This window comes from Phaenicophaeus curvirostris, chromosome 16, assembly GCF_032191515.1.
Source record: "Phaenicophaeus curvirostris isolate KB17595 chromosome 16, BPBGC_Pcur_1.0, whole genome shotgun sequence".
In the NCBI taxonomy this organism is placed as follows: domain Eukaryota; kingdom Metazoa; phylum Chordata; class Aves; order Cuculiformes; family Cuculidae; genus Phaenicophaeus; species Phaenicophaeus curvirostris.
This window is the reverse complement of record NC_091407.1, coordinates 15509272-15517655: the sequence shown is the minus strand read 5'-3', so window position 1 is coordinate 15517655 and position 8384 is coordinate 15509272. Positions and strand designations below refer to the sequence as shown.

Sequence of the window (8384 nt, the reverse complement as noted above, 5' to 3'; positions counted from 1 at the left end):
CTTGGCCACCTGGGCCACTGCTGGCTCATGTTCAGTCGCTGTCAACCAACACCCCCAGGTCCTTCTCCTCCAGGCAGCTTTCCAGCCAGACTTCTCCTAGTCTGTAGCTGCTCGGGGTTGTTGTGCCCCAAGTGCAGGACCCGGCATTTGGCCTTGTTAAACCTCCTGCCGTCGGTCTCAGCCCAGCGGTCCAGCCTGTTCCGATCCCTTTGCCCCCTCCCTGCCCCCGGCGGCGGGCGGGATGCAGCCAGCAGGGGGCGAGCGCCGCCCGCGCAGCGCCCGGCACTCAGTGCCCGCCCCTCCCGTAGCCCCGCCCACCGCCCCGCTCGCCTTTGACCAACCCTTACTCCAGGCCACGCCCCTCCAGCCCAGCCCCACTCGCCATTGGTCGCTCCCGCCCGTAGCCCCGCCCCCGCCCCCCCGTCATCGGCCCCGCCCCTCCGGCGCTCCCAGCCCGGGGTTCAGGCAGCGACTGTGGGGAGGGAGAGGGGGCGGCCCGGGGAGGCTCTGGCCCAGGTTGCCCCGAGAAGTCCTGGCTGCCCCATCCCTGGTGCTGTTCAAGGCCAGCTTGGATGGGCTTGGAGCCCCTGATCCGGTGGGAGGTGTCCCTGCCCTGGGGTCGGACTGGAGGATGCCTAAAGGTCCCTTCCACCTAAACCATTCAGTGGTTCTGTGCCTCATCTAGAGGGACCTAGACAGGCTGGAGAAGTGGAGCTGTGTGAACCTCATAAGGTTCAACAGGCCCAAGTGCAAGGTCCTGTCCCTGGGTTGGGGCAATCCTCAGTTTCAATACAGGAGCAGCCCTGTGGAGGAGGGCTTGGGGTGCTGGGGGTGAGAAGCTCGAGGTGAGCTGGCAATGTGCACCCATAGCCCAGAAACCAGCTGTGTCCTGGGTGCATCCAAAGCAGCGTGGCCAGCATGGAGGGAGGGGATTCCTCCCCTCTTTTCCTCCCATGTGAGACCTCATCTGGAGTATTGTCTCCAGTTCTGGAATCCTCAATGTGGAACTGTTGGAACAGGTCCAGAGGAGGCTGGCGAGGGGCAGATTTAGACTAGACATTTCTTCACCATGAGAGAGGTGAGGCCCTGGCCCAGGTTGCCCAGGGAAGCTGTGGCTGCTCCATCCCTGAAGGTGTTCAAGGCCAGGTTGGATGGGCCTTGGGAAGCCCGATCCAGTGGGAGGTGCCCCTGCCCATTGCAGAGGGGGTGGAACTAGGTGATCTTCAAGGTCCCTTCCAACCCAAACTATTCTATGATTCTATGACTCTCTATCCACCCCAGGCGTGTCGGTGCTGGAGCCACAGCTTTTGCTCCACCATGGACATCCATGGATGTCTGTGTCCCTGCAACAATCCTGCACTAAATGAGAAGTCTGGCAGGCACTGGGCATCACGCCTTCACGTGGCATGAGGAGCAGGAATGGATGGAAGCACAGAACAGGAGTTTGCAGGTGAGCAGAGCTTCCTGCAGACTCCAGAAACTGCACAAGGCATTCTTCCTCACCTGCTCCCAGCCTGCACGAATCCGCTCAGGAATCGGTGCAATATGGTGAGCACTGGCTCCCCTGTTCACAGTAACATTGACGTGACAAGGACACCCAGCAGTCTGGCTCCTGGTACAGCGAGGGGCCCATCCCAGTGGATGCCCTTGGCATCCACTCCAGGGTTCTCCATCCTGCAAAGAGGGAATGTGCAGGGAACAGTGGGAATATGGAGCTAAGAAACAGCTTCTGCCCTTCTCAGTTGGGCTTTCACGGCCGTGAGGCCTGTGGGCACCAGTCTGTATGGTGGCCTGCAGCTCTAATGTCACGTTTGGACATTAGGACAAGGAGGGTCCAGTGCTGTTCTGAGCGTGAAAGAAAACAGCAGCACTGAGACCACTCTGAGGCTGGAAGTGGTGCTACCACTTAGCACCACTCTGGACCAGCCAGGCCAGGCTGGCTCAGCATCACAGCTCACATCCGTGGTAGCCCTTGTGCTTTCTGGTGAGGAAAACTCCTTCAGGTCCATCCCTGGGACATCTCCTGCTTGTTGTCATCTCAAGATTGAGCTGTACTCCCTTTTGCCCCATTGCCTTGGTCATCCTAGCCTGTTCTCAGCCCTGTGCACACTTTCCCAGCAGCTGCTGGCCTCACTCTGCCCCACGCTCCCATCTGGCCCCACGCGAGGCAAACATTGGCCCTGCATTTATTTCCTCTGCACCTGAGCTGTTGAGGTTTTGTGGCTTCTGGCTTGGCATCCTGGCTCTCCAGATGCACGAGTGTCTCCAAGAGAGACAATGGGGCTGCAGGACACCCACAACATCAGACTTGAAGAGCACTGAGGTTCCCCTGTCCGTGGCCTGGGTCTCCTCTGCTCAGTCAACGGGTGGCTCAGCCCTTGTTTGTCCACGTCCCCGCTGCTGGAGTAGGGGGCAAAATGCATTTTGTGCAACAAGGCTGAGCGCAGCAAACAGCATTTCCCCTGGGACTCGTGGCCAGCTGGGGTCTCCTCCTTCAGCGAGCATCTGCTGTCCGGCTGGGAAGAGCACTTCTCCTGCAACCTGCTGCCCTGACGCAACAGGAGGTGCAGCCAGGGATCCTCCAGGAGCCACGAAATGCTGGGTGGGGGCCTTGAACGTATTGCATCAGCACCTTGCCCTTCTCACCACCATCCCATATCCTCCTCACATCCTTGCATCCATCACCAGGTCGTCTACAGGAAGGACGTTCCTCAGGCCAGGCTGGGAGATGCGTGGCCCCAGTGAGTGTGGGGATCAAGGTCCAGGTTTTCTGCTCTCCTTACCCTCTTCACACAAATGCTGATTAGTTTTACCTTTTCTCCTGCTCATTGTTAGGGATGGAGGGGCAGATCCTCCTGAGGCAGCCTCTCCCACTGCAAATGCCCCCAGTTCTTTCTCCCTTCCCAACCAAAAACCTGAGGCCAAGGCCAGCCCTGGTGCAGCAGCACAAGAAAAGCCTCCATATCACAGGACGGAGCAGAGCCTCCAGCCTCCTCTGTAATAATCCCTGCTTCCCAAAGCAGAAGAAACAAGGTGGGCAGCCTCCCCACCTTGTTTCTTCTGCTTTGGGAAGCAGGGAGAGGGTTAGCAGCTGCCTTCCTTGTGGCACCGGCCAAGCCCTCGGTGTCCTGGGCTGCTGCTCTGCAGCCCCCAGCCTGGGGACGATGGACCCACTTTGGGCAACCCCAGTTTGTGGGGCTGCGGTGGGTAACTGGGGCAGCAGGTGGGACCCTACAGTGTGGTAGTGGGTCTGCAGGGGTGTGGGGTGGCAGGGCCGCGGGTGGTGGGGATGCAGGGCAGTGGGGGCTGCAGGAAAGGACGAGGAGCAGAGAAGGATGAAGGGCTGTGGAGCAGGGAGGGATATGGGGCTGCGGGCAGTGGGGCTGCAGGTAGTGGGAATGCAGGGCAGGGAGGGCTGCTGGACCGCAGGCGATGGGGATTCAGGGCAGTGGGGGCTGCAGGGAAGGATGAGGAGCAGAGAAGGATGAAGGGCTGCAGGGCAGGGAGGGGTATGGGGCTGCAGGTGGCAGGGATACAGGGCAGGGAGGGATACGGGGCTGCAGGCAATGGGGATTCAGGGCAGCGAGGACTGCAGGCGATGGGGATGCGGGGCAGGGAGGGCTGTGGGGCTCCAGGCGATGGGGATGCGGGGCAGGGAGGGCTGTGGGGCTCCAGGCGATGGGGATGCAGGGCAGGGAGGGCTGCTGGCGATGGGGATGCAGGGCAAGGAGGGCTGTGGGGCTGCGGGCGATGGGGATGCAGGGCAGGGAGGGCTGCGGGGCGGCCCCGCGATGCCGCCGGCCCCTCTCGCTGCGCTCGGAGGGCGGAGGCTGGGCTGGCAGCGGCGCGGCGGGCGGCGCGCACGCACACACCTCCCTGCATGTGATTAAATGGCTCGAAATCTGCTTCTGATTTCCTCGGGGAGGTGACTTTTCCCTTCTTTTCAACCCGGGATTTATTGGAGCCTTTTTACTCCGCTTCCAGGCAGCGGTCGGTCGGGGCTCAGTTTCTCCACTTCTTGCTTTTCTTTTTTTTTTTTAATTATTCTTTTTCCCCTCTTTTCTCCCCTTTCCCCCTCCCTGCCGCCCCCCTCCCGCACCGGAGCAGCAGCGGAGCGGGCGGGCGCTCAGCCGGCTGCGGGCACGGCGCTGGGAACCCGCCCGCACCGCCGGGACCTGCGCTCCGCTTTCCACTATTTCCTCTTATTTTTGCTTTCTCTTTTTTTTTTTTCCCCTCCAATTTGTTTTTCTGTTTTTTCCCCCTTCTTTCTTTTTTTTTTCCTTCTCTTTTTTCTCTTTTCCTTCTTCTTTATCTTTATTTTTTTCCCTTCTTTCCTTCTTTTCGTTTTTTCCCCCCCTTTTTTTGTTGTTGTTGATCCGTGCCTCGACCAGCCGGGGGAAGAGGGAGCTGCCCCCCACCCCGTTCCCCGGCTCCCCCTGCCGCACCGAGCCCGGAGCTGCCGCCCGCACCGAGCCTGCTACCTGCCCGCCCGCGGTAAGCTGCTCCTCAACCGCCGGCCCCGCTCTCCTTCCCTCCCTCGTTGCCTTTTATTCGTCCCTCTTGCCCCCTAAACCCTCCTTGCATTCCCCTTTCCATCCTTCCACCACCGAGGATGGGGATGCTGCTCTGCCTCCATGCTCCATCCCAGCTGGGAAGAGCATCTTGAGGGGAATCGGAGCCACTGGGTGACCCGAGCCCCCCGAGATGCTGAGCCCCAGTAGTGTGGGTGCAGGAGCCCTGCCAGGCTGCCCAGGCACGCACATGCTGTCCCCTGCCTGCAGCTCCTGCTGGAAGAATCTTTATTCCCTTCGGGAGGTCTCCAGCAGCACAAAGCCACCGGGCACCTTGGCAGGATGGCTTTGCCCTTGCCACCAACCCAGGCTTGGAGCTGTCGCTGGGTCCTTCCCAGCACAGCTGACTCGGCGACAGACCTCTCTGGGGCAGCTCAGAGAGCAGTCTACCTCTGGAAATCCCTCCTGCGTGATGTCTTCTGCTGCGCTGAAGTCCCGGGGCCAGGTTGGCTGAGACCCCTTGCCCCCAGCACCTTGCCCCCAGCACCTTGACCCCAGCACCTTGCCCCACTGGTGGCACTGGTCAGGGCTCTGTGAGCAGGCAGTGGCACTGGGAGAAGGGGAACTGGGCTTCCTTAAGCGGGTTTGCTTTTGCTTTTCTCTCTCTGAGATGCTGAACCCTTGTTCCTTCAAAGCGCTGTCCCTCCCACAGCTTCCCCGGCCCGCTGGAGAGTGGGTGGATGGAAATACCTTTCTTGGGATAAGGAATAACTGGCGTGATGGGGGACGTGGCGCTCGGCAGTCTGCTGCCTCGCTTGGCTCTTGCCGAGCAGGGTGGGTGAGAGGCCCCGTGGGCAGGAGGAGCAGGAGCTCCTCCGGCAGCACCGTGGTCCTGCTGACTTGCTGGGCAGTGCTTGTGGATGGATCCGCAGATTCCTCTCTCCTGGGTGAGCTCACCCCATGAACATAGAGGATTTAAGCTGGGCTGAGCATTCCCACCTCCATCTATGCCGTTTGTGTCGGACCTGTAGTCGGGCTGAGATGATACTGAGCACAGACCAGGACGTGCAAGCCCCAGAGAACTGAAAATGACACAGATTCTTCTTCCCCAGCTGAGTTTGCAGTTGCCTGCTCTCAAAGCCAGGAGATGCTGGAGCTCCCTGTGACCAGTGCAGCAGGGATGTGGCTTGAGCAGTGCTTGGAAAACACCCTCCAGGGCATTTGGATGGATGGATGGATGGCAACTTTTTATTTTTCCTTTTCCTTTTTTTTTTTCTGCAATATTCCATTTATGAAACAGAGGGAGCTGCGGTGCTGTTCTGACCACCTGGCTGGAGTAAGCTGGTGAGAGGACAGGAGGTCCTGCAGCCCAAGAACGGGGTGGGCTGTGGGGGTCCCAGCATCCCTTCCTTCTCTCCCTGCACGTGGAAGGTGAGTCAGGCCCCTTCAGAGAAGAGGGCAGGAGTAACCCCAGGTTGGGAAGGAGCTGAAGTTGAGTCTGCAGCCTGAGGAAGAAAGAAGCCAGGCCTAGGCATGCAGCTGAGCACACTGCAGGCTGAAGTGAGGATCCCACCAGAAATGCCAGTTCTGGGATCCCAGGCTGAAGAGAGCAGCTGCACCTGGGCACCAGAACATGATGTCTTCAGCCTGGACCAGCTGGAACACAGGTCCCACCTTGGGTGGCAGCTGGCGGTGGTGCGGGTCTGAGCAGGGTTTCCCAGCCCTGAAGGAGGTGAGCATCTGCACAGACCTCGGGGCACGTCTTCCTTCAGCAGGGAGGCACGCGGGTGTCCACAGCACCTCTGCCTCCTGTTCCCCCACCCTGTTAGTCAGGCTCTGCTCCATAAGGAAGCAATTATTTTGTGCCCCCACGAGCCCCTCCCTGAGCTTGCACAGGACACTCGCACTCGGTATGGAAACGCGACAGATTTTCCATATTCCGCTTTGCCCCGTGATGTTTAAAAACGTACGTGATGGCCTCTTCCAAATGCTGCAGACTTGGCTGGCACTCAAGCACTAACAGGCTGTGTGACACCAGGGGCATGAAATATCATACCAAGAGCCGGGGGCCAGGGAGATGCGATGTCAAAGTGCAGAGGGTTTCCGGCCTCGTTGTCGTGAGCCATCCTTTACCCGATGTGAGAGATCTTTCAAAGCCAGCCAAATGTTGTCATCTCTGAATACCATTTTAAATATTCATCCAGACTATTTTCAACATCTGTGCCTGGCATGTTGTGAAAAGGCAACAAGGGACGTTATGGAAACCAGATCACTTTATTCCCATATGGAGTGGAAAGGGGTTGAAGCCATGAGGACTTCTGGGCTGAGACTGTGCAAGTCCCATGCTTCCATTGGGAAAACCCTCTGCATCCTGAGGGATGCTCCAGGAGCATGTGCTGGAGCCAAGTGGCTCAGCGGGAGTGTATGAAGGGTTTCAAGGAGCTGAGGTGGGATTAGAGTTAGGTGAAGCAATAAGTCGAGCAGTATTGGTGATTAATGAATAGGGCAGCATCAAGGCAGACATGTCTTCTGTTCCTGCAAGGCTCCAGGTGCCTCCTTGAGGAACGCAAGGAGGAGATCCCCAACTTGCACTGGCTGGGGATGCAAGAGTGTAGCAGTAAAATAGATTCAGCTCTGTGCTTACATCTCCCCTCCCAGGAGCAGAACCACCTCTGCCTAGGACTGTAGACGAGCTGAGGGGGCTCAGGGGACCCAGCAGGATGCCCGTGCAAGAGGCTGATCTCTTCTTCCCATAGTCAGTGTGGCTTATGAGTTACTGAAACCGGTGAGCAGGGATGCATCCAAGCATCCAGCCTTTGACAGCTCTGTGCACATGGTCGAATAGCCTGGGGACTGTTTGCTTCGTGGTAGATTTCTCTTCAGTTGTTTTCGACAACCTAGGAAATCTGGGCTCCATTTCTGCCTTTTGTAACACCAGGCTGCGGCTAATTCAAGCCAGGCCAGATTCTGACCACAGGTATGCCAGTGTAAATTTGAATGGAGTCACTTAGGTCTTGGTTTGGCCTGATCTGAATGGAGTTACTTCTGGCTGATGCCAAAGGGGCTGAGGTCAGAATCTGGCCCATCCTTTCCTGCATGCAGTGTAATTTGTATGCGTCTCCTGGCACCACTGGGGTATCGTATGGCTTGTGTAATCCTGGCTCTGGCCTGCCAGAGTGCATTGCAATATCTAGCGCTGGGAGTGCTCGCTGCAGGGAGACGCTGCTTTGGAATTGCCCGCATGAGCTGTGCAGACTTTGGGGAGCGGAAGCTGAAAGCCCGAGGCGCTGCACAGAATGGTCGGCTCGGTGGATGTGGATCTGTCTGTGCTTGGAAGCTTCTGATATTTAAATACCAGAAGAGAGGAGAGGGAGCTTGTAAAGAACAGCAAGGCACCTTGTCAATGCCATTAGCCGTGTCCCAAGTGGGCACGGGCTGCTCCATTAGCGGCTGGGAAGGCGATTAGCACTCCCTACCCCGCACATCCCTCCAGCCTCTTCCCTTCATGTGCGCTCCCTCCCACCAGAAAGCAGAGCCCAGTCCCAGTGCCTTGGCTGCATGGGGTTTTTCCTTTCATTTTAAATACTTCTTGGTTGGGTTTTTTTTTTCAGTTCCAGCAACACATGGAATGATTTATCCATGGCCGGAGCACTGTTTAGTCCTGATGCATTCTCCTTGTTGGGCTGGGGGAAGAAGCATCTCCCAGCTGGCACTGATATGGTGGGTGAGGGGCTGATGCTCGTGGAGGGGATGGAGGCGGTGGGGACTCCGACAGCTCCCCGAGGTGGATCCCATTCATGGGGCTGGGGTGAATCTGCAATGAGTTGCTCCCTCAGCATGTGTGACAAGAGAGTGGGGATGCTGCCTTTAGAA

The 8384-nt window shown here is 58.2% G+C and overlaps 1 protein-coding gene across 2 annotated transcripts in view; it reads left to right on the top strand.

The window, feature by feature from the left end:
- The first annotated feature begins 3902 nt into the window (after window positions 1-3902).
- The window catches only part of NTN3 (netrin 3), a 33128-nt gene continuing 28646 nt past the window's right edge, over window positions 3903-8384 (top strand). Inside the window, exons 1-2 of one of the 2 annotated variants that reach the window (XM_069870147.1) lie at window positions 3903-3925; window positions 4392-4494. The gene's annotated coding sequence lies outside the window, so the exon portion shown is untranslated. Of the gene's footprint in view, window positions 3926-4365; window positions 4495-8384 lie in introns of those variants that run through there. The other variant, XM_069870146.1, reaches the window with a different exon arrangement.